At 38.4% G+C, this 23,790-nt stretch overlaps 1 protein-coding gene across 1 annotated transcript in view; it reads right to left on the reverse strand.

Moving 5' to 3' along the window:
* TRHDE (thyrotropin releasing hormone degrading enzyme) overlaps positions 1 to 23,790 on the reverse strand; it is a 427,626-nt gene that overhangs the window by 253,364 nt on the left and 150,472 nt on the right. The window lies entirely within an intron of this gene.

A 23,790-nucleotide genomic window follows, 5' to 3' on the forward strand; every position in this document is an offset into this window, starting at 1 on the left:
TTATATACAAAGAGCCTGGCATCTCAGAATTTAGAAATACCCATAACAACTCAGGAATAGATGTGACTGCTATAAGAGCTTACAATATAGGAAACGTTACAAAATAAGTCTTCCCCTGATAACCTATTCTCTCAAATTCAATTCTCAGAGTTTGCACATTATATTTAGTTCATGTTAGTGAGGCATTATAGTATCAGTCTTTTCATTTCTGGCTATTTCATGTAACATACTTGAGGTTCATTCATCTAATTGCACGCCTCACAACTTCATTCCTTCTTGCAGCCACTCAACATTCCATTGTATGCATACACCACAATTTGCCCTTCCTTTCATCAGTCAATGTACCTTAGGCAACCTCCATCCATTGCTAATTGTGAATACTGCCACCATAAACCCTGGGTGCAAATGTTTGTCTGTGTCCCTCATTTCAGTTCTTCCAAGTCTATACCTAATAATGGAGTTGCAGGATCATATAGCAACCCTGTACTTAGCCTCCAGTGGAGCCACCACACTGCCCTCCAGATGGGCTGCACTGTTCTACTTCCCTACCAACAGTAAATAGGTACATCCCTCTCCCCACATTTTCTCCAGCACTTGTATCTTTCTTTTTATTTTCTAAACAGTTTTATTCACACACCATACAATCCATCCTAAGTAAACAATATATGGTTTCTGGTATAATCACATAGTTATTCATTCACCACCACAATCTATATGAGGAGATTTCCATTTCTTCCACAAAGATAGAAGAGGAAAAAAAATGAGGAATAAAGATTAATAAAATAAAATTAAAGTAAATTAAAAGGAGAAGCAACAACACCAAGAATCCCATACCCCTCCCTTATATCCCCCTCTTATGGATATTTAGCTATTGTATATTGCCTTTGTTATATTTCATGGAAGTATATTACAATGTTACTGTTAACTGTAGACTCTAATTTGCACTGATTGTATTTTTCCCTGTATCATCCCATTTTTAACACTGTGCAAAGTTGGCATTCACTTGTTCACCTTCATGTAAAAACATTCTTATATTTGTACATTTAATCACCACCATTGTCCATTCTAGGTTTCACTAAGTTATACCAGTCCCAGTCCTTATCCTCTATCTTTCCTTCTGGTGTCATACATGCCCTAGTCTTCCTCTTCCATCTGTACTCATACTCAGCTTTGTTCAATGTACTTACAATATTGTGCTACTGTCTACCATGTTGTCTTTTGAATTTTATATGTCTTTTGAATTTTATATGTCCTATCTTATTTTATATTTTTTTCTCTCTTTTTATTCTTACTGATAGTCTTCATTTACATTCTCTTCTCCAAACCTCTCTCTCTTGTCTTTTCCTATCTGCCTGTAGTGCTTCCTTTAGTATTTAGCAGGTCTCTTGTTCACAAACTCTCTCAATGTCTGTTTGTCTGAAAATATTTTAAACTTTTCCTCATTTTTGAAGGACAGTTTTGCCAGATATAGAATTCTTGGCTGGCAGATTGTCTCTGTCAGAATCTTAAATATATCATACCACTGCCTTCTCACCTACATGGTTTCGGCTTAGAAATCCACACATAGTCTTATTGAGCTTCCCTTGTATATGATGGATTGCTTTTCCCTTGCTGCTGTCAGAATTCTCTCTTTGTCTTTGACACTTGACAATCTGATTAGTAAGTGTATTGGAGTTGGTCTACTCAGATCTATTCTGTTTGGGGTACACTGCGTGTCTTGGGTCTGTAATTTTGTTTTTCAAAAGACATGGGAAATTTTCAGTGATTATTTCCTCTATTATTCCTTCTTTCCCTTTTCCCTTCTCTTATCCTTCAGGGACACCAATGACACATATATTCATGCACTTCATTTTGACAATGAATTCCCTAAGACCATGCTCATGTTTTTTCATTCTTTTCCCTATCTGTTCTTTTGTGTGTAGGATTTCAGCTGTTCTGTCCTCTAGTTCACTAATCCTTTCTTCTGTCTCTTCAGATCTGCTGTGTAAATCTCCACTTTGTTTTTCATCTCTTCTATTCTGCCTTTCATTCCCATGAGATCTGCCAATTGTTTCTTCAAACCTTCAAGTTCTTTCTTATGTTTGCCCAATGTCTTCTTTTTATCCTTCATCACTTTTGCCATATCTTTCTCCAATGCATTGATTTGATTTTTAATTGATTTAACATGTTTGTTTGAACATCTTTAATTAGTTGTTTCAACTCCTGCATCTCATTTGAAGTGTTAGTTTGTTCCTTTGACTGGGTCATATCTTCATTTTTCCTAGTGTGATTAGCAATTTTTCGAGTGTCTAGGCATCTGGTTTCTTTATCTGTTTATTCTAAAGGTTGTTTTCACTCTTTTCCTTAGGGTTTCCTTTTTGTTTGGCTTGGTTTTCTATCTGTTCTTTGGCATTCAGTTCAACTTATTCTAGACCTCTTGCATAGCTTCTGTGTAACTGACCAGAATTTTTCAGATCTTGTTATTCTTGTTCTTGTCCTGCCTATATAGAACCTTTTTTTTAGGAGGGTCCACCCAGTTATGATTGACCCCAGACCAGACAGGCCCAGGTCTCAGGAGAAGGGTGTAATCAATTTCAAGTTTCCCTGAGGATGAGACCCAGAAGGTTGTCAGACTTTCTTGTTAGGCTCTAGACTCTGTGCTTTTCCTATCTTGCCCAGCAGATGGCTCTTGTCAGTCCACAGCTCCCTTCTGGCATAAAAGGTGCAGTGCCTTTAATTCTTAGCTGACCCTGTCCCTGCCAGGGAAGCAGTTAAGGCAAGTTTAAGTTGTTTCTGGTTTGTCTTTCCAGCTGCTGGGGTCTGGATTTTCTGTATGAGGGCTGCTGCTTGAGCTGGGCCCCACATCCCCTTTTCTTGGGAAGATATACCCTTTAGGGAACTATTTCCTTCACTTGACTCCTTACTTTGTCTTTCAGACCTATCTTAACTCCACACTTGTCTGGGTCAGCACTGACAATTGAAAATGTCTGAGGCTTTCTCTAATAAACTACTTAGAATAGTTTAAAAAAGAGCGAGAGAGAGAAGAAAGAAATCCCCTTTTCAGATCCAGTCTCCAGTCCCCCAGTTTCACCAGTCAAGTGCCTGAGTTGGTACCCAGGTCTATGTGTCCCTTTTCTTGGCTCACAGCCCTTTTCCAGTATTCTGGACTCAACCAACTCCAAAAGCCTCTGGTTTGTTTTTATTTTTATTTTTTTTTACAATCAGCCCTGCCTCCTGTCTGTTGAGAGAGACCTCAGGGCTCTTTTCCTGCTTTCTCTAGGTTTATCTGTTTTCATAGCTTGTAGTCAGTAGTCCAAATTTGTTAACTAAAATTGTGACTGGAGCTTGCTTGAGCTACCTTCCCTTGCTCCTAGCAGACTGCTTCCTTTTCCCACAGGGAAGTGTTCCAATTCAGCCTGCCATGCCAGTGGCGGAGAGGCACCAGCCTTTGCCTTTGCCACCTTCTTTATATGAAAGTGACCTCACCATTTCAGTTTCTTTACATGCAAAAGGAGGAAAGAAGGAAACTAAGATTTACTCGAAGCCTAATATCTGCTAGACTCTTTGTTTGGCAAAACCATCTGTCAGATAGGATGTTGAAATGGATAATCTTTATAGTCCCTTTAATCCAAAATTTCTCTCAGTTCATGGAATATTTCAGTAAGGAGAAAGACAAATAACATGTAAATCCTGATCACATTAAATCACACTGGGACACTATTCTTTTGGAATCTATTTCCTTTCACTCACAACTTCGACCATCAATAACTCCTTTGCCTACTCATTAGTACTAAATCCAGAACTATAGAAAGGATCTACAGTAGGAATTAAAATATCTCTCTTCCTGGCTGCATTGCCATGGTGCATTACTAACATTAGAGAGGGGATGGAGCAGTGTGTGTGTGTGTGTGTGTGTGTATATGTGTGTTTATACTCATTGTGCCAGTTTGAATATATTGTGTCCCCCAAACGCCATTATCTTTGATGTAATCTTGTGTGGGCAGACATAATAGTGGGGATTAAGTTGGAAAGTTTGGATTAGGTTTTTTGCATGGAGATGTGCCCCAACCAACTGTAGATGATAACTGATGGGATATTTCCATGGAGGCGTGGCCCCACCCATTCAGGGTGGGCCTTGATCAGTGGAGCCATATAAATGAGCTGACTCAAAGAGAAGAAACTCAGTGCAGCTGTGAGTGATGTTTTGAAGAGGAGAAAGTTTGCTGGGGAGGAATGTCCTGGGAGAAAGCCATTTTGAAACCAGAACTTTGGAGCAGACGCCAGCCACGTGCCTTCCCAGCTAGCAGAGGTTTTCCAGATGCCGTTTGCCGTCCTCCAGTGAAGGTGCCTGATTGCTGATGTGTTACCTTGGACACTTTATGGCCTTAAGACTGTAACTGTATAGCCAAATAAACCCCCTTTTGATAAAAGCCAATCCATCTCTGGTGTTTTGCATTCTGCAGCATTAGCAAACTAGAACAGATTTTGGTACCAGAGAAGTGGGGTGCTTTTCTGCTCAGTCTGCAAATACCAGACATGTTGGAATGGCTTTTCAAATGGATGAGGGGAAGATTCTGGAAGAATTGTGAGGAGCTTTATAGAAAAGGCCAAAACTGCTTTAAAGAGACTGTTTGTGGAAATATGGACTCTAAAGATACTTCTGATGAGGACTTGAACAGAAATGATGAATGTGTTGTTGAGAACTGGAAGAAAGGTGATCCTTGTTTTAAAGTGGCAGAGAATTTGGCAAAATTGAGTCCTGGTGCCAGATGGAAGGAAGAATTTGAAAGCGACAACTGGGATACTTAGCTGAGGAGATCTCCAGACTATGTGTGGAGGATGTACCCTGGCTTCTCCTTGCAGCTTATAGTACAATGCGAGCGGAGAGAGACAAACTCAGAACTGAACTCTTGGGTTCAAAGAAACCAGAGGCTGATGGCTTGGAAAATTACAGGCTTCCAGGGGGTGGAATTCCAGAAGCTACAGCCCAACGTGAGGATGTAACCAAACATGGAACCCAGCCGCCATTTCAGTGCAAGACAAGATTGGAGATGGAATTATCCAGAAAGGATTTGTGGAAAGTCCTATTGTCTGATGGCTTTGACCCCTGCATGCTTCATGCAAAGCCAACAGAATTTTTGCAAGACCTTTACAGACAGAGCCATTGCCAGTCTGGACTGGAGAAGACAGACAAGGAACAAACTGAAGGAAAAATGTCCTCAAAGACAGAGCCATGGAGGTTGAGGTCTGGAGTCAAGAGGTCTTGGGCTGGGAGAGCGGAGTGGCCCACACACATGGAAAGGGTGAGTTTGTCCTGGAGGTCGAGGGCGGGCCTTCCACCTCAATGCTCAGGAAATGTCTTGCCACCCCAAGCCCCAAAGAGGGTGGAGCACATTCCCAGGGAATTGGGGAGAGCCTGGCTGCCACCACACTGTTCTGAAGGGGTTGAGCATGTGCTCCAGAGATGGAAGGGAATCCGGGAGCTGCCCCAATGTTTGAGGAGGGTGAGGCCAAGAAGGTGGTCTCCCCAGTGTGTGGATATGTTGGAGCACTCACCCAAGTGTTTGGAGAGGAAAGGGCTGCCACAATGGCCCTTAGGAAGGGTTAGACTCCCACTCTCTCAAGCCCCAAGGATGCAATGTTGTTCTGTAAATGACTCTCAGACTTTGAAATCTAATGGAGTTTGTCCTGCAGGTTTTAGGAACTGTTTTGGTCCTGTTAACCCTGTTTTCCTTACTCTTTCTCCTTATGGCAATGGGAATGTTTACCCTATGCCTGTCCCTCCTTTGTATATTGGAAGCAGATAACTTGTTCTAAGTTTCACAGATAGAGGGGAATTTTGTATTAGGACTGACCACGCCTATAATTGATTTTGATGGGATCTTGTACCTAACTATCATTACTGAAATGATTAAGTTTATGTGATATTGTTGTGGGATGAATGTATTTTGTATATGGAAAGATAATGTCATTTTGGGGTCCAGGGGGTGGAATGTGCCAGTTTGAATATATTGTGTCCCCCAAACGCCATTATCTTTGATGTAATCTTGTGTGGGCAGACATAATAGTAGGGATTAAGTTGGAAAGTTTGGATTAGGTTTTTTGCATGGAGATGCGCCCCATCCAACTGTAGATGATAACTGATGGGATATTTCCATGGAGGTGTGGCCCCACCCATTCAGGGTGGGCCTTGATCAGTGGAGCCATATAAATGAGCTGACTCAAAGAGAAGAAACTCAGTGCAGCTGTGAGTGACATTTTGAAGAGGAGCAAGCTTGCTGGGGAGGAATGTCCTGGGAGAAAGCCATTTTGAAACCAGAACTTTGGAGCAGACGCCAGCCACGTGCCTTCCCAGCTAGCAGAGGTTTTCCAGACGCCGTTTGCCATCCTCCAGTGAAGGTGCCTGATTGCTGATGTGTTACCTTGGACACTTTATGGCCTTAAGACTGTAACTGTATAGCCAAATAAACTCCATTTTTATAAAGCCAATCCATCTCTGGTGTTTTGCATTCCACAGCATTAGCAAACTAGAACACTCATGTATTTAAATTAATGCAAAATGTCCAATCAATATGCTCTCTATTTTCCTTATCATGCTCAAAAAAAGTTTTTCTTTATGTTTAATAGTTCACTCCGTTAGACATTGCTGCCATGCTATGTCTTAGGAAAAGAAAAATCAATAATGCCCAATCCAAATCTTTCCTTCTTAGAACTCAAAAAGATCATTAACAAATAGTTTAAGGACACAGTAGATGCAATATGAATAGCAGGCTAAAAGAACCCAAAAAGGAAGCATCTATCTCAATCAGAGAGCCCAACAAAGTCTTCCTAGAATAGATGATGTTTGAGTAGATTTCTTTAAAAATAAAACAGAAGAGCAAAAAGATAAAAGAAGGGCTTAGGGCAGCCCAAGCAGAGGGAATAGGGAAAGCAAAGACACAAGGGGTGAAGTAGAACAGTATGGAAAAAAAGCTGTAGAGTATTACTGTAGTGTAGAGTTAAAAACAAAGATTATGGGAAAATAAAGCTTATGCGTTAGTCAGTGGCTATATCATGGAGAGTCCTACACGTCATATTAAGAGGTTAGATTTTATTTTAAGAACAATGAGAAGCCAATAAAGGGTGCAGGCCAGCAACATGGCCACATTTCCTTTCTACAAGTTTGAAAGATGAATCTAAGCTGGAAATGACAGAAGGCAAGGGAATCAGTGACAATTGAGGTCTTTAAACTGTGCAGTATTAATAGGACTGCAGAAGAGTGGATAGAATTAAGAAATATTTAAAATATAAAACTGGAAGAGTGATGTGCAGACAGCAAAGTAGAGGAATCTAAGAAGGCTCTTCTTATGTTTATGGCTTTAGGACAACTTCTTATACGGGAGTACAAACAACTGAGGTATAAAATACATGGGAATAGTGGGACTGGTAAGGTACAAAATGGGGAAGAAGGATGCTGAGCTCTGTATCGGTTGCAAAAATATGAGTCATAATCCATGAAGAGAGATCCAGCAAACATTAATCAAAGAGGCAGAAGGAGAAATAGGAGATAGTGCTATCACAGGAAATAAAGTTCCAAGACTGAAGGGAAGGTCGATAATGCCAAATGCAGCAAGGAGATGCAGTTACATAAGTGCTGAAAAAGTGTTTATTGGATTTGGCCAGTTTGCCTTTGCCAGGCAGTTTCGATGGAAGTTTGGGGGTGAGTCTGATTGCAGCAGGTTGTGGAGTGACTAAGTGGTGAAGAAGTGTAGGAAGCAAATCTTACGGTGATTGCAAATCCACATGGCTGGGTGAGACCCAAGTGTCTCTGCCCTCTCTTTGTGGAGCAGAAATTCCTTTTTATTTATTCACCCATCTGTGAGGATCTCTACCATGATGACATGAAGATGGAATAATTTTCCTCAGACTGAGTGAAAAACCTCTATCACATTAAAAAGTCATTGTGAATGACAGTTATCAACCCCTTTAATATTCTCCCAAACAAAGCACCTGGAGAGGAGCTGGATGAGGCAGGATACCAATCCATAAATCTGAAATAATTCCAGCATCTTTAGGGACTATATAATCCTTGCAGGGTGAAATGTTATCCTAACATACTTCAAACATTATAAAGAACATAAAGAGACTTTGCAACTTCAGTTTGGACACTAAAGAGACTTTGCAACTTCAGTTTGGACACTCTATCTTTTGCTTAGTGTTTACAGAGAATTTTCTAGAAGATTCTAATACTGTTACTGTCGGTTGCTCCTAAGCTTACTCAAGGAAGTTGGGTGGCAGAAAAGGGAATGATAATCATCCAAATCAACTTATTTCCTTTTTTAATATATTTCAAGCACTGCCTCTGAAATAATATTGTTCAAAGCATTGGCTTTTTTTAAATCTTGTTTATCCCTAGATTTTAGTGATTAGACTCAACATGCAAATGACATATTTGGCCTAACAACATCAACAGGATTGAATAGCATATGGCTCTCTGGAAATGAGAATGCACCTATAACTGCTTTTCATTAAACTTAAACCCAGGATTACTTACGTTTTATGATTTTTCCTGTAACAGTAAATCATTTAATGAGTTTTTAAGAGATTCTTCCCCAAGAGGTTTAACAGGAAGCTGTACTTCTCATCAGACTTTTCCCACACCTCCTGTTGTTTCTCCTTTCCTGAATGTCTAGCTTGATGTCAAGCACCTTGTGTATAACAATGATGGACTGCCTTAGCCAGAGATACTCATCACTGGAGGCTTTGGTAGAAAGAGCAAGTCAATCATTGTGGGAGCAAGGAGAAGCGAAGCAGACGAAGTAAAGGAAAAAATGCAAAGTTATTATCAGGCAATTTCATTTCTGCTCCAGCCAAACAACAAATCATCTTTTTCCTTGCAAATGACCACATAACTTCCATAATAAAAAGGAAAAAACTTTATCCAAGAGGAAAGTGTCAAATTGAAAGCAAAATAAAACAACAAAAAATAAAACAGAAGGAGATCTGTTATAACATAGCTACTCTGAACTGTAAGAAGTTAAAATTCATCCTTTGATTCTTTTTCTTTAAGCCCTTATCAACTTAAATGATACTAAAATTTAAAGCAATAACAGGGGACTGAGTAAAACAGTATTTTGATCCTCCCTAACTCATTCTGACTTTTTCTTATTTCAGAAACTCATGAGAGACATGATTATCCTTCACTCCAAAAAATCACCATATGTGTCTTGTTTATTAATTGGGTCATTTGTTACTAGCTCCTTAATTAAAATCCATCTTGCATATGGACAGTTCTATTCTTTACAGTCACAATGAAGGTGTGATGTCATCTGAGTCTCAATAATTGAAGTCCTGGTTGCCTTCATTAACAAATACTTACCGAGGACCTGACTGTGCCAGAACCTGTTCAGGGTGAGATCTGCTCCTGACACTGTAAGTACACTGTAGCACCCACTTAGAGAATTGTGGAGGGGTTTAAACCCTGGATGCCAGAGCCAGGCTGCCTACAACTGAATCTTGAATCTGCCACTCACTGTCTCTGCTTAATCTCTCTGCATCTCAGTCCCATGTGTTGGTCTGAAGCTGTTATGTACACCCAGAAAAGGCCATGTTCCTTTAATCCATTCCTGTGGGTGCAGGCCTATTGTGGGGAGACTTTTCAGTTAGGTTATTTCAATTGAGATGTGATTCCACACATTCAAAGTGGGTCTTAATCCTTTATGAAAATATAGAAGACAGAAAAAGCCAAGAGAACTTAGAGAGAAAAGCCCTGGAGAAGCAAGCAAGGACCCACAGAAGCTGAAAGAGCCACTGAAGCCAGAAGCTGAAAGCAAGGAAACCCGGGAGAGAATACCAGCAGACGCCAGCCACGTGCCTTCCCATGTTGCAGAGGTGTCCCAGAGGCCAGCAGCCTTTCTTCAGAATCCAGGTATCATCTTGCTGATGCCTTGAGTTGGGACATTTTAATGGCTTAAGAACTGTAAATTGTAAGCTAATAAATCTCCATTGCAAAAACCAGTCTATTTCTGGTATATTGCATTCTGGCAGCTTTATCAAATCAAAACACTGTGTTTGTAAAAGTAGGATAATGTGAATATATATGTTGTAGAATTGTTAGGAATTATATGTGCTAGCATGAAATATATGCTCTATTTTCTTTATTAGCATTATTAACATGATTTTGGAGATTTTCAAAGAAACAAGTCATCTGAGAACATATATTCTCAAAAGCATGCATGTAAAACATGAATATAGTCAATTTTATATGCATATAAGGATGAATTAAAAATTGACTTCTGGAGATGCCTACTGTGCTATGATTCCATACAAATGATCAAACAATGGGCTCAAAGTCATAATAATAGTTCAAAATGAGTAAGTTATATTCTATATCTATAATAGGAAACATTTATTTTTTTCCATTTGGTATTATTGGACAAAAACTGTGGAGATCCTGAGGAAAAGAGAATGGGGTAACAGTCCTTTTTTAACAGCCTGAAATATTACATCAACAAAAGTTGAGTTATTATGTGACACAACTAAAAAATGAATGATGGAAAGTCAGAGAAGGATGAATTTTGGATTCACTAAGGGAGAACAGGAGGTTAGAAGGAGGCACAATATAATAATAGCTATTCTCACAGAGTGCTCATTTTCTGCTAGGCAATGTTCTAAGTGCTTTACTCATGTTAACGTGTTAAACCCTCACTTCAACTCTAATAGAAAGGTACTAGGATCATAGTTCCCATTGGATATAGAGAGAAACTGAGAGGGGTGAAGTAACTTGCCCAAAGTTGTATGATAGCCATGTAGACAGGAACTGTGCCCAAATACTCTTGCTTTTATTCACTCTACTATATTTCACTCTTGCCTCCCTCAAATATAAAGTGGTATAAGTAGTTAGCTTGACTAGATCATGTATAAGCTCAAATTAGACATATTTGAAAATAGATAATGGAGGATGTGTTTCATGGTACGGTCAATCAGATATTAATATAAATTAATATGTAGAAGATAGGTGGTTGCATGTTAAAATTTTGCTTTATGCCTCCAGGATCTGCGAGGCTCATGAGAATGTTGGAGTATGACACTTAACGAAGGGAGTTCGTATGGCATTTCAACTCTCCTGGATAACACAAAAGAGAATAGGCTTCTAGAAGCAAGAAGGCAAGAGAGTCCACAGAAATACCTTCCTGTTCTTCAATATCTCAGCTTTACTGAAGGTTCAAACATCCTTAATTCTGGGGCATTCTGGAGCAATTCTTTTGGACTATTATTAAAGGAAGCATTAATACTTGTAGCCAGGCCAGATCTTATCACTGGGCCTGACCTCAGAGGAACCCTGTGAAGCTCAGCAGATGAGATAAGCTTCAGTAAACAAAACAAAACACCATTATTTTGTAGCACCACCTCAAAATAATACTAGTGAAGTAATTAGGGTAATGTCTTTATATAAAGAACACTTTAAATTTTAATGGGTTTGATCATCATCAAATCAGACTAAAAACCAACAGGATAAAAGGAAGAATGAATGAGTATTTCAGCTAAACAAGCTCGTGATTATCAGTATTAGAAAAAAGTCTGGTCATGCCCCGTATCTCTATTAATGACCTGAAAAAACCCACAACATGTTAATTAAATCTACGAATGCAACTAAACTGGCATGGTATTTCCAAAGGTTAAGCTAGGACAAAAGTTAAGAAGCATTTTTACCTTAAAGAAAATATTTTTAATAAGTAGAAGTGCTGTCATAAACTCTCACTCAAAGCACCATCAATTATCATCAAACAGAGATGCTCTTTAAATAAAGGTCAAACTCCACAGAATAAAAATGCTTGGGGACTGACACATGGCTCTGACTTTAAGAAAGACTTCACCGTTTACATTTTCATTTAATATATAAAGTATTCCTCTCATTTTTATTGGTCAGGGGGGAAAAGATGTGAACAAGGGAAAAATTAAATTTTCACCTTTATCATTTATACTTTTTTTTCCCTTTCCTACTTAATGAAGCAGAAACACTCTGTTTGCTAGTAATCACATAATTATGTCCTTGGGAACTGGTTTTATATTGCAGCTTTTTATTCCTTTACCTATCAGGTCATTAGTTCAGAATTATATGTTTCTCTTGTAACAGCTGATGATAATAAATTCTTACACTGCATCCCAAAAGAACTATGAAAAAAATGCCTATTTAACCACTTCATTCAGAGCAAACACAATGCATCAGTGGATAGGAGAAATTTAGACCAGGAAAAAATTTGCAACTTCAGCTCTATCTTATTAATAAAACTAAATTGATTGCATTGGAATGATTTTCCAAGAAAAGCAGGACAGTGCTATTAATGCCATTAAACTAGAAAACTTTTTCATATTCTAATAAAACATATAACCTCATTTAGAAAAGATTTAAGTGAGAATCGTTCGTTCAGTCCTGAATAGCTTCCCATCCCTGTTTAGAGGGCTTTGGCCTAATTCCCCAATAGAGGGAGCTCTCAACCTAAAAGACCACCAATGCCAAAGAACTGATGACCTAGAGACATCAATCAACCCCTTACAGATTAGTTAAATAAATTGTTGCACTTTGGGGAATGATTTCTATCATTTTGGAAAGACAGATTATTAAAGTAGATATGAATTTAATCCGATGGCCAGATATAGACAACAGACATGTTTTACTTAACCTGCAGTGCATTTGTTGTCATTGTTTGTTTGTTTTAGTTGTCAGCAGTTAAAAATTTGGACCTTTCACATATCATATAAATCTGGATTTCTGGCCCCTCTTGAAAACAATAGCAGTCATGTCCGTACAGAAGAGATCAGCGGCTGCTGAGGAAGAACTTCTCCCTTTAAAGGAAGGTAGGTCCTCTCCAGTTTGCTTCAATCCCCAGGTCCCTAACTCCCACTAAACACCTGATCCCTGCAGGCATATTTAAATTTGCCATCCTTATTCCACAGTCAAAGACCAATTCTCACTTTTCTTCTACCCTGGAGTGGACTCTGCTGTACAAGGGAGAAGTGAGAGCAGCCACACAAGGTGAACAAGAGGTAGGATCAGTTCCCTTAAAAGTGTGTGTTGGGGCTGAAGAGTGATTAGGGAGACAGAATTCAATATTCTTTGATTCCTTTTTCACCTGAGCTTGTTTTTCCCCGTGGCTGATGTTGCCTGTCGTTTAAGAGTTATGTGTTGAAATATGGAACCTTAGTATTAGAAAGAATTTATGAGATTATTTAATTCAGGCCTTGTCCAAATTGGACCATTTTCAGAATCATTGAGGAACCTTTATTTATTTTTTAGTTATTTATTTTTAATTGAAGTAAAATATATGTGACATAAAAATCATCCTAAGCATTTTGAAATGAATACTACTATGACGGTAAATACAATGACACTATTGTATAATTTTTACAACTATCTACATCTAAAATATTTGCATCATCCCAAACTCATAATTTTATTTTCAACAGGTTTTTTATGGGACAAAGGATCTACAGCGACAGAATGTCTAATCCAGGGATCCCATTTCTAAGATGGCAGTTTAAGGAACTCTCTGAACTCACTTCCTAGAAAAACAATGATAACTAATGAAAATTAGCAAAACAACAGTGATATAACGTCTCTGGAAATCCTCCCAAAGACAAACAACAAATGAAGAAACATTTATAACATTTATTCAAGAAAATCCGATAAGACTCAGTGAGAACTATGACAGTCTGTGGCACTTCAGTCACAACCCCTTCCCTTCCCCACCCCTCAGCCAAGCTCAGCACAATAAAAACTCCACTATGGAGTCACTATAGATCCAGTCAGGGTCTACAGTATCTCCCCTGACAGGGTAGGATGCCAGCCTTCCTCCTTGCCTTCACCTTTGTCACAGAAGTTAAATTCTAGGCACATGTGTTGAGACATCAAGGTCCCCTTCCTACGTCTAGCCTCCACTCATACGATGGAGCCCCTAGCTCAGGGATGGCAAGCTCATACTGGGCCCCCAATTTCTTTGCAGAGGTTTCATGCTGGGAGGAGCAAGTCAAGAAGACCAGAGGCTACTGCTGCCACCCAGAGCCCCATTTGTAAATCTAGGGTTTCACTCCTAGAGAAATGGGCCATTGTTCCAGTCCTTCCACTCCAAAGCAATGGCTCAGAGACTTTGCCTAGGGAGAGGTAGGCCATAAGAACAGATTGCTCAGAAGTTGTTTTTTGGGGAACAGAATGTGAGAAACCCAAATGTGTTCTTGAAAATAATGGAGATTTTGGGAGTAAGCAATTAAGAGGAAACAGGTAGCTCCATGGCAGCAATGCTAAACCAGAGGCCAGATAGTTTACCAGAGAGAATTAAAGACAAAGACAGCTAAGAAGAGCCCTGCTAGGGTTGTAACAAACCTCAAATACAGGCCTTATAAATTATCTGCACAAAAAGGTCCCAATTTAATTGGACCAGGCATTTAAAGAAGAATGAATACCAATTCCTCATAAACTCTTCAAAAAAAATAGAAAAGGAAAGAACTCTTTCCAGCTCTTTCTATGAGGCCAGTATTATCCTGACACCAAAGCCAGATGAGAGACCCACAAGAAGAAAAATCTACAAATCAATAACTCTCATGAATATAGATGCAAAAATCCTCATCAAAATAAGGATTATATGCCATGACCAAGTGGTACTTATCCCAGGAATGTGAGGTTGGTTTAATATCCAAAAATCATTGTTGTTATATATCCCATCAATGAAATAAAGGACAAAAATGACATGATCATCTCATTAGACACATTAAAAGCAAATTTGACAAAATACAACATGCCTTCAAATATTTAAAAAATAAAAAGGGAACTTCCTCACTCTGATAAAGTGCATCTATGAAAATCCCACAGCTAACATTTATTTAATGGTAAAAGACTGACTATTTTCCCCTTAAGATCAAGAATAAGAAAAGGGTCATCACTGTCACCACTTTATTCAACATTGTACTGGAGGTCTAGCCTGAAAAATTAGGCAAGAGAGAAAGAGAGAAAGAGAGAGAGAGAGAGGGAAAGAGAGAAAGAGAGAAAGAAAGAAAGAAAGAAAGAAAGAAAGAAAGAAAGAAAGAAAGAAAGGCATCCATGTAGGAAAGGAAGAAGTAAAACTGTCTCCATTTTCAGATCACTTGATCTTTTATTCAGAAAATACTACAAAATCCATTAAAAAACTACAAGACTAAATATGAGTTCATTAAGGTGACCAGGTACAAGTTTAGTGTGCAAAAATCAATTGTATTCCGATATACTAGCAATGAAAAATCCAAAAATGAAATTAAGGAAACAATTCCCTTTACAGTAGCATCAAAAAGAATAAAATGCTTAGGAATAAATTTAAGAAAAGCAGTACAAAACTTGCACATTTAAAAAGACCTAAATAAATGGAAAGACATCCTTGTTCACAGAATGGAAGATACAATATTAAGATACAATACTATCTAAATCGATCTTGATCCTAAAAGCAGATCCTAAAATTCATATGTTAATTCGATGGACCCAGGAAAACCAAAAAAAAAAAAAACTTTAAAAAAAAGAAAACAAAGTCAGAGCATTGATACTACAGAGCTACAGTAATCAACATTTGTGGTACTGGCATAAGGACAGACATATAGATCAATGAAATGGAATGGAGAGTGCAGAAATAAACCTTCACATTTATGGTTGATTGATTTCTAACAAGAGTGCCAGGACAATTCAAAGAGGAAATAGTCTTTCAACAAATGATGTTGGAACAACTGGATATCCACATGCAAAGGGCCCCTTTCTCATGCCATATATCAAAATTAACTCAAAATGGATGAGAGACCTAAATGTAAAAGCCAGAACTATAAAAGTCTTGGAAGAAAATATAGGAGTAAATCCTCCAAAACTTGAGTTAGGCAAGTCTTCTTAGATACAACACCAAAAGCACAGGTAACAACAAGAAAAAATAGATAAATTAGGCTTCATCAAAATTAAAATCTTTTGTGATTCAAAGAATACCATCAAGAAAATGGAAAAACAACCCACAGAATGGAAGAAAATATTAGCAAATCTTATATCTGATAAGGGATTTGTATCTACAATAAATAAAGTACTCTTACAACTCAATAATAAAAAGATAAATAATCCAATTTAAAAATGGACAAAGGAACCAAATAGACCTTTCTCCAAAAGAAGATATACAATGGCCAATAAGTACATGAAAAGATGCTCAATAGCATTAGTTATCACGGAAATTCAAACGAGACCCTCCTCACACCACCTAGGATGGCTATAACCAAAAGGACAGATAAGTCTTATTGAGGATGTGGAGAAAACAGAACTCTCATACACTGCTAATGGGAAGATAAACGTAGCAGCAGCTTGGGAAAAAGCTCAGATAGTCCCTCAAAATGTTAAATGTAAAATTACCATATGGCTCAGCAATTCCATTCCTAGGTAAGTACCCAAGAGAAATGAAATTATATGCTCAAAGAAAAGCTTGTAGATTAATGTTCACAGCAGCATTATTCAGAACTGACAGAGTGTAAACAACCCAAATGTTCATCACCTGATTAATAGATAAATAGTGTGGTATAACCATATAGTAGAATAATAATTCAGCAATAAAAATGAGTGATGTACTAATTCATGTTACATATGGACAAACCTTGAAAACATTATGCTAAGTGAAAGAAGACTGCCACATAAACCATATACTATATGATTTTATTTAGATGAAATTTCCTGATGGAAAGTAGATTAGTAGTTGTCTAAGGATGGAGAGGTTGGGAGGAGTCGAAGAAATGGAAACTGACTACTAAAGGGCAAGAAGTTTCTTTATGGGTGGATAAAAACATTCCAAATCTGATTATCATAGTCATGGTTTCACAACTGTGTGAATAAACTAAAGTCCATTTAACTGTACACTTTAAATGGGTGAATTGTATAGCATGTTCATTGTATCTCAATAAAGTTATACAATCAAATCAGTTTTGTCAACCAAAGAGAGAATGTTTTGTCTTTTTAATACTGTATGCATAGTTGACAAAAGCATCCTAACAAGTGCCAAGGATACATATATACATATATATTTCTAATGAAAACTTATTTAAAATAGTCTAAATGTAGGTGGGGGGAAGATGGTGGCATAGAGAGGAGTAGAAGCTAGTTAGTCCCCCTAGAACAACTAATAAACCACCAGGAACAGCTAGTAAATAATCCGGAATAACTGCGGGGGGACAAACATGACTGTCCACTCATCATACACCAACCTGAGTTGGGAGGAATGCCTGAGATCACAGCATAAAACCTGTAAGTCAAAACTGCGGATCCAAGCCAGGAGCCCCCTTCCCCCACAGCCCAAGCTGCAAAGCCTTGTGGTGCTAGAGAGAGGCTCTCTCCCAGCAAGTGACTATAGCTCAGCTGAGCTCCAACTGGGGTTTTAATTAACAAGCGTGGACTGCTTGCTACCAGCAATAAATCCCCAACAAGCAGACAGAGGCTTTGGGTGATGACTGACCTTGGAGAGCCAGAGGGTGGCCACAGACTGGCCCTGAAGGGGACTTTCTGTCCCTGTTTCACTCAGTGGAGAAAGCCTCAGCCATTTTCAATTTCCAGTGCTCTGACACAGACAGGCAGAGTCTAATCAAATGCTAATAACCTCTCTCTAGGTGGGGTTATCTTCCCCAAAGGAAAGGGGTGGGGCCCAGCTCTACTACCCACCTTCCATTCAGAACCAGACCCCAGAGCCTAGGGGAAAACAGCCACAGACCACACCTCCTTACACCAGTCTGGAATTACACACTGACAGGCCCCACCTGCTGGGCAGAAAAGCACAGTGACCTGAGTACTCACAGGGTGTACCAATTTTCTAAGACACACCCTCAGGGAAACCAGATACTGAATAGTTCTTCCTTCTGGGACCTCCCATTCTGGTCTGGGAAAACCTGATTGGGGTAACCAAGGAAACAATGCCTAGACAACAGAGAACTACAACCTACACTAAGAAAAACAAAGTTATGGCCCAGTCAAAGAAACAAACTTCCACTTCAACTGAGATACAGGAATTGAAACAACTAATAATAAGTCAATTCAAAAAGTTTAGGGAAGATACGGAGAAAGAGATGAACCATATAATGAAAACACTGGGCATACATAAGGTAGAAATTGAAAGTTTGAAAAACTGACTGGCAGAATCTATAGAAATGAAAGGTACAACACAAGAGATGAAAGACACAATGGAAACATACGACAGCAGATCTCAAGAGGCAGAAGAAAACACTCAGGAACTGGAGAACAAGGAACCTTAAAGCCTACACACAAAAGAACAAGATAGAGAAAAGAATGGAAAAGCACAAGCAACATCTGCAGGAACTTAAGGACAAAACAAAAAGCAAGAATGTAACTATCATTGGTGTCCCCAAAGGAGAAAAGAAGGGAAAAGGGGCAGAAGCAATTATAGAGGAAATAATCAATGAAAATTTCCCATCTCTTATGAAAGCGCAGCATACCCCAAACAGAATAGATCTGAATAGGCCTACACCAAGACACTTAATAATCAGATTCTCAAACATCAAAGATAAAGAGAGAATCCTGAAAGCAGCAAGAAAAAGCGATCCATCACATACAAAGGAAGCTTGATAAGATTATGTGTGAATTTCTCAATAGAAGCCATGGAGGCAAGAAGGAAGTGGGGTGATATATTTAAGATACTGAAAGAGAAAAACCACCAACCAAGAATCCTATATCCAGCAAAATTATCCTTCAAATATGAGGGAAAGCTTAAAATATTTTCTGACAAACAGACAATGACAGAGTTTGTAAACAAGATACCTGCTCTACAGGAAACACTAAAGGAAGCACTGCAGACAGAAAGGAAGAAAACAGGAGTAAGAGGTTTGGAAAACAATTTTGGGAGATAGTAGCACAGCAACATAAGTACACTGAACAACATGACTGTGAGTATGGTTGAAAGACGAAGGTTGGGACCATGTGGGACACCAGAACAAAAGACAAAGGATAAAGACTGGGACTGTGTAACTTAGGGAAACCTAGGATGCTCAATGATTGTAATAAAAGGTACAAATATGTTTTCACATGAGGTAGAACAAATGAATGTCAACATTGCAAGGTGTTAAAAATAGGGTGGGATTGGGGGGGAAATACAATCAATGCAAACTAGAAACATTGTATTATGTTTCCTTTAATATAATAAAGGCAATATACCAAAGCTAAATGTGTATGGGGGGTGAGGTTGGGGAATAGGGGAAGCATATGGGACTTCTAGTATTGGTGATGTTGTCTGACTCTTTATTCTACTTTAGATTAATGCTATCTTTCCTTTTGTTGCTTCCTAGCTGTCAAGTTTTTGTTTGTTTGTTTGTTTGTTGTTTGTTTTTCTTCCTTTCTCTTTTCTTTTTCTTTTGTCTCTCTGCCTTCTTTGACTCTTCCTCCTCCTTTGTGGAAGAAACAGGGATGTCCTTATATAGATAGTGGTGATGGTGCTAAACACATAAATACATGACTATTCAGGGAACCAATGATTGTTCACTTAGGATGGAATGTATGGTGTGTGAACAAAACCATCTTAAAAGAAATGGGTTGATGAAGAAACCTTGAGGACACTATATGGAGTGAAATAAGACAGACACATAAAGGCAAATATTTGCAGGGTCTCACTGATATGAACTAATTATAATATGTAACTCATAGACATGAAATATAAGTTATCAGGATATAGAATGAGGCTAAAGAATGGGGAGCAGTTGCTTATTATGAGCAGAATGTTCAACTAGGGTGAACTTAAACATTTAGAAATGAACAGAGGTGATGGTAGCATGTTGTGAGAATAACTAACAGTGCTGAAACTTGCGTGAAGGTGGTGGAAAGGGGAAGCTCAGAGTCACGTATGCCACCAGAAGGAAAGTTGGAGGTTAAAAGATGGGAATGTATAGAATAGTGAATCTTGTGGAGGACAATGTCCATGATTAACTGTATCAATATTAGAAATCTCTCTTATGAACTAGAACAAATGTGTGACACTATAACTAGAAATTAATAATAGAGAGGCATATAGGGAAAAAATATATACCTATTGCAAACTATATACTACAGTTAGTAGTATTTTAACATTCTTTCATCAATAGTAACAAATGTACCATACCGAAACTATGAATGGGTAATGGAGAAGGGTGTGGTTAGGGGTATGGGAGGATTTGAGTTTCCTTTATTTGTCTTTATTTCTTTTCTGGAGTAATGAAAATGTTCTAAAAACTGAAAAAAAATTTGTGTTGATGGATACACAGCTGTATGATGGTACCATGGGCAATTGATTGTACACTTTGGAACTTTGGATAGTTGTATGGCATGTGAACAATCTCAATAAATAAATATATATACATACCACAATTAGATTTCAGTAATGGATGGTGGTGATGGTAGAACAATCTTGTGAATATAAATAATACCACTGAATTCTACTTTTGAAAGTAGTTAAAATGGGAAATTTTATGTTGTATATATTTTTTACACAATTTTTAAAAATCCATAGAACCATAGAATACAGACTGAACCTGTGCCAGTTTGAATGTATTATGTCCCCCAGAAAAACCCATATTTTTTTATGCAATCTTGTGGGGCAGGTGTTTTAGTGCTGATTATATTGGAATCCTTTGAGTGTTTCCATGGAGATGTGACCCACCCAACTGTAGGTGATGACTCTGATCATTTCCATGGAGGTGTGGTCCCACCCATTCAGCATCGGACTTGATTACTAGAGCAGTATATAAGCTCAGACAGAAGGAAAAAGCTTGCTACAGTCAAGAGGGACACCTGGAAGAATGCACAGAAGCTACAGATGAGAGACAGTTTGCAGACGGCCATTAAAAGCAGATTCTTGCTCCAGAGAAGCTAAGAGAGGACAAATGCCCCAAGAGCAACTGAGAAGTGACATTTTGAAGAGGAGCTGCAGCCTAGAGAGGAACATCCAGGCAGAAAGCTATTTTGAAACCAGAACTTGGAGCAGACACCAGCCACATGCCTTCCCAGCTAACAGAGGTTTTCTGGACACCATTGGCCATCCTCCAGTGAAAGTACCCATTTGGTGACGACATACCTTGGATACTTTATGGCCTTAAGACTGTAACTGTGTAACCAAATAAACCCCCCTTTATAAAAGCTGATCCATTTCTGGTGTTTTGCATTCCAACAGCATTAGCAAACTAGAACAGAACCCTAATGGAAACTATGGGCTTTAGTGAATGACATAATTCTAATAATATTGGCTTATCAATTGAATTAATTTACCACATTAATTTAGAATGTTAATAGGGAGAAATGGAAGAGAGTGGTGTGTGGGAGCTCTGTACTTTCTCTGTAATTTTTCTATAAACCTACAACTCTTCCAAAAAATAAATTCTATTTAAAACAAAAAAGCCTAAATGTCCAAAAGTATAGAATAGGTTAAATAATTTAATACATCCTAATCCTACAATATCTGTTGTCTTCATCAAAAACAACACATAGATCAATTTGTTCCTATGTATCAACTTGGAAATATGCCTCAAACATATTGTTAGGACAAATAAAAGGGTACAATGCAATTTGTAAAGACTGATTCAATCTTTGTAATGTTACATATATATGGAATAATATAAATCAAAATGTTAACAGGAATAATACATGGCTTTTGGGATGATGGTTAATATTTATTTTTTTCTTTAAACTTTTCTATGTTTTCTGAATGTCTAACAATAATGTGGAGCTTTGTAAACAGACAGATCACTTGACCCCACCTGAAACCTTTTCTACTTCTGAGGCATACATAACCTAGGATTGCGAGTCTTCCCCAGGTTCTCCAAGTAATTCTGACATAGCCAATCTGGCACAGCTGTGGAGTTTAGAAATCACTAGTTTATCTAACTTTTGACCTAATAAAAGAAAGCATCTCAGACAAATGGCCATCCAGCCTACACATAATCACTTAAAGGGAAAAGGAGCTCTTGACCTCAGACAACAGACTATTCTATCATCAGAGAATTCTGTTTGTTAGCATGTTCTCTTTATGTTAAATACATTAAAATCCAACCATTGGGGCTAGTTCTTCATTCTCAATGACCCGTCTGCTTCTTCATTGCAATAATGACATAACACATTAAGTCACCTGAGAGAAAGGGAAGAATAACCTGATGAGGGATATTTTTCTCTAGTCCTCTCTCTCCCTCCACCCCACCACATCACACACTTCCAAAAGCCAAAGATACAAGTGAAGGAAGGAAACTGTTATTGATACTAAATGCAAAGAGAAAGACAGTGAGTCTTTTAATGTCATACCTTCCATGAGTTATGCTAAGAAGAAATCATTCTACGCATGTGAAACATGGCAGAACAAAATGACACACAGCTCCACCCAGAAGCTGAAGAGCAGAGACCGGGCACTGGGGAAAGGATGCACAAAGGTTAAAGGTCTGTGGGGCATCCGGCCCAGGAGAGAGGATAGGGCAGGCCCATAGGCAGGGCCCTGGCTAGCTCGGGCACCATGCCATGTATGTGCAAATTAGAAAAAGAGGACTCTTCTTCCAAGTGACCCCAGCCTCTAGAACAGATATTAGCAAACTACAGCCTATGGGGTCAGATGTGGCCACACCTATTCATTACAAATTGTCTGTGGTCATTTTTGGGCTATAAAGGCAAAGCTGAGTGTTGCTATAGAGACCGTATGGCCGGCCACAAAGCCTAAAATACAGCATGGCTCCAGAGTCTAGATGCTACAATATGCCAGAACTGGTTACAGAACTTAAATAACTCAAGATTCATCTTTAATTTTCTGGTCCATCAGAGAGTCAGGACTATAGAGAGATGATATATGGCCACTAAGTGCAAACGGTTAAAATGAAGAATTTCCTTTTCATAGGACAAAGGATTTGAAGAGTGAAGAAAATATGGGAGGAGGGGGAGGGTCAGGGGCGGAGGGAATAACAACAAATGGAGTATTAGCGATAATTTCCTCTACGGCTTCCTGAAGGATATTTTGACTTCCTCACTGCTGATCCCCTTCCCCAGGAAAAAGAATCCACAAAGAAAAATTCCATAAGTAAGGAAATTTTTCTTTAAAGCAGGGATTTTATCACTGCTGTATCCCTAGCACCTGCAACAGTTCCTGACATGTCAGAGGTGTTCAGTAAATAGCTGTTATGCCGTCTCCACCACTGACCTGCTAGGCAACCTCTGGCAAGTAACATAACATCTCTGGTCCTCAGGTCTATAAAACCTATAAAATGAGGAAAATAATAGTTCCTACTGCAAAGGTTACTGTTAGGAGGAATTTACTTGATATATGTAGATTATTTATAACGGAGTCTGGCATATCTTAAAATACTTGATGCTATTTCTGAAAATAGACAATTGAAAGTGACCATTAAAAGTGTTATTATGTTTTCTAGAAATTTTGAAACTTCCCTTTTGGTCTGTTTCACAGAGATTAAAGTTTGCAATTTATACATCTGAAGAGTAAGAATGTCCAACATATTCTACATGCCTACGAAAATGTTTTACCCATAGAGTATCTTAACAATCCTATTATTGCAGTCAACAATGAGAAAATAGTTGTCGTTATTTCTTTAGTAAATCAAACATCTTTATTTAGAATAGCCACACTCTACTACATACTTTGAAAGCCAAATCTGTATTGAACTAGTGAGAGAATAAACATACTATATTCACTTTCCATGTAATTACATTTTCTGCACACTATAGCAAAAGAGTCCTTAATAAAGTTAGCTTTGTATCTACCACTAACTCAACTGGTTCTTTCTGTCACCAATGCTTATTGACAGTAACACTTGGTGTCTTGCTCTTCCTTT

This window comes from Choloepus didactylus, chromosome 8 (assembly GCF_015220235.1).
Source record: "Choloepus didactylus isolate mChoDid1 chromosome 8, mChoDid1.pri, whole genome shotgun sequence".
Classification (NCBI taxonomy): Eukaryota; Metazoa; Chordata; class Mammalia; order Pilosa; family Megalonychidae; genus Choloepus; species Choloepus didactylus.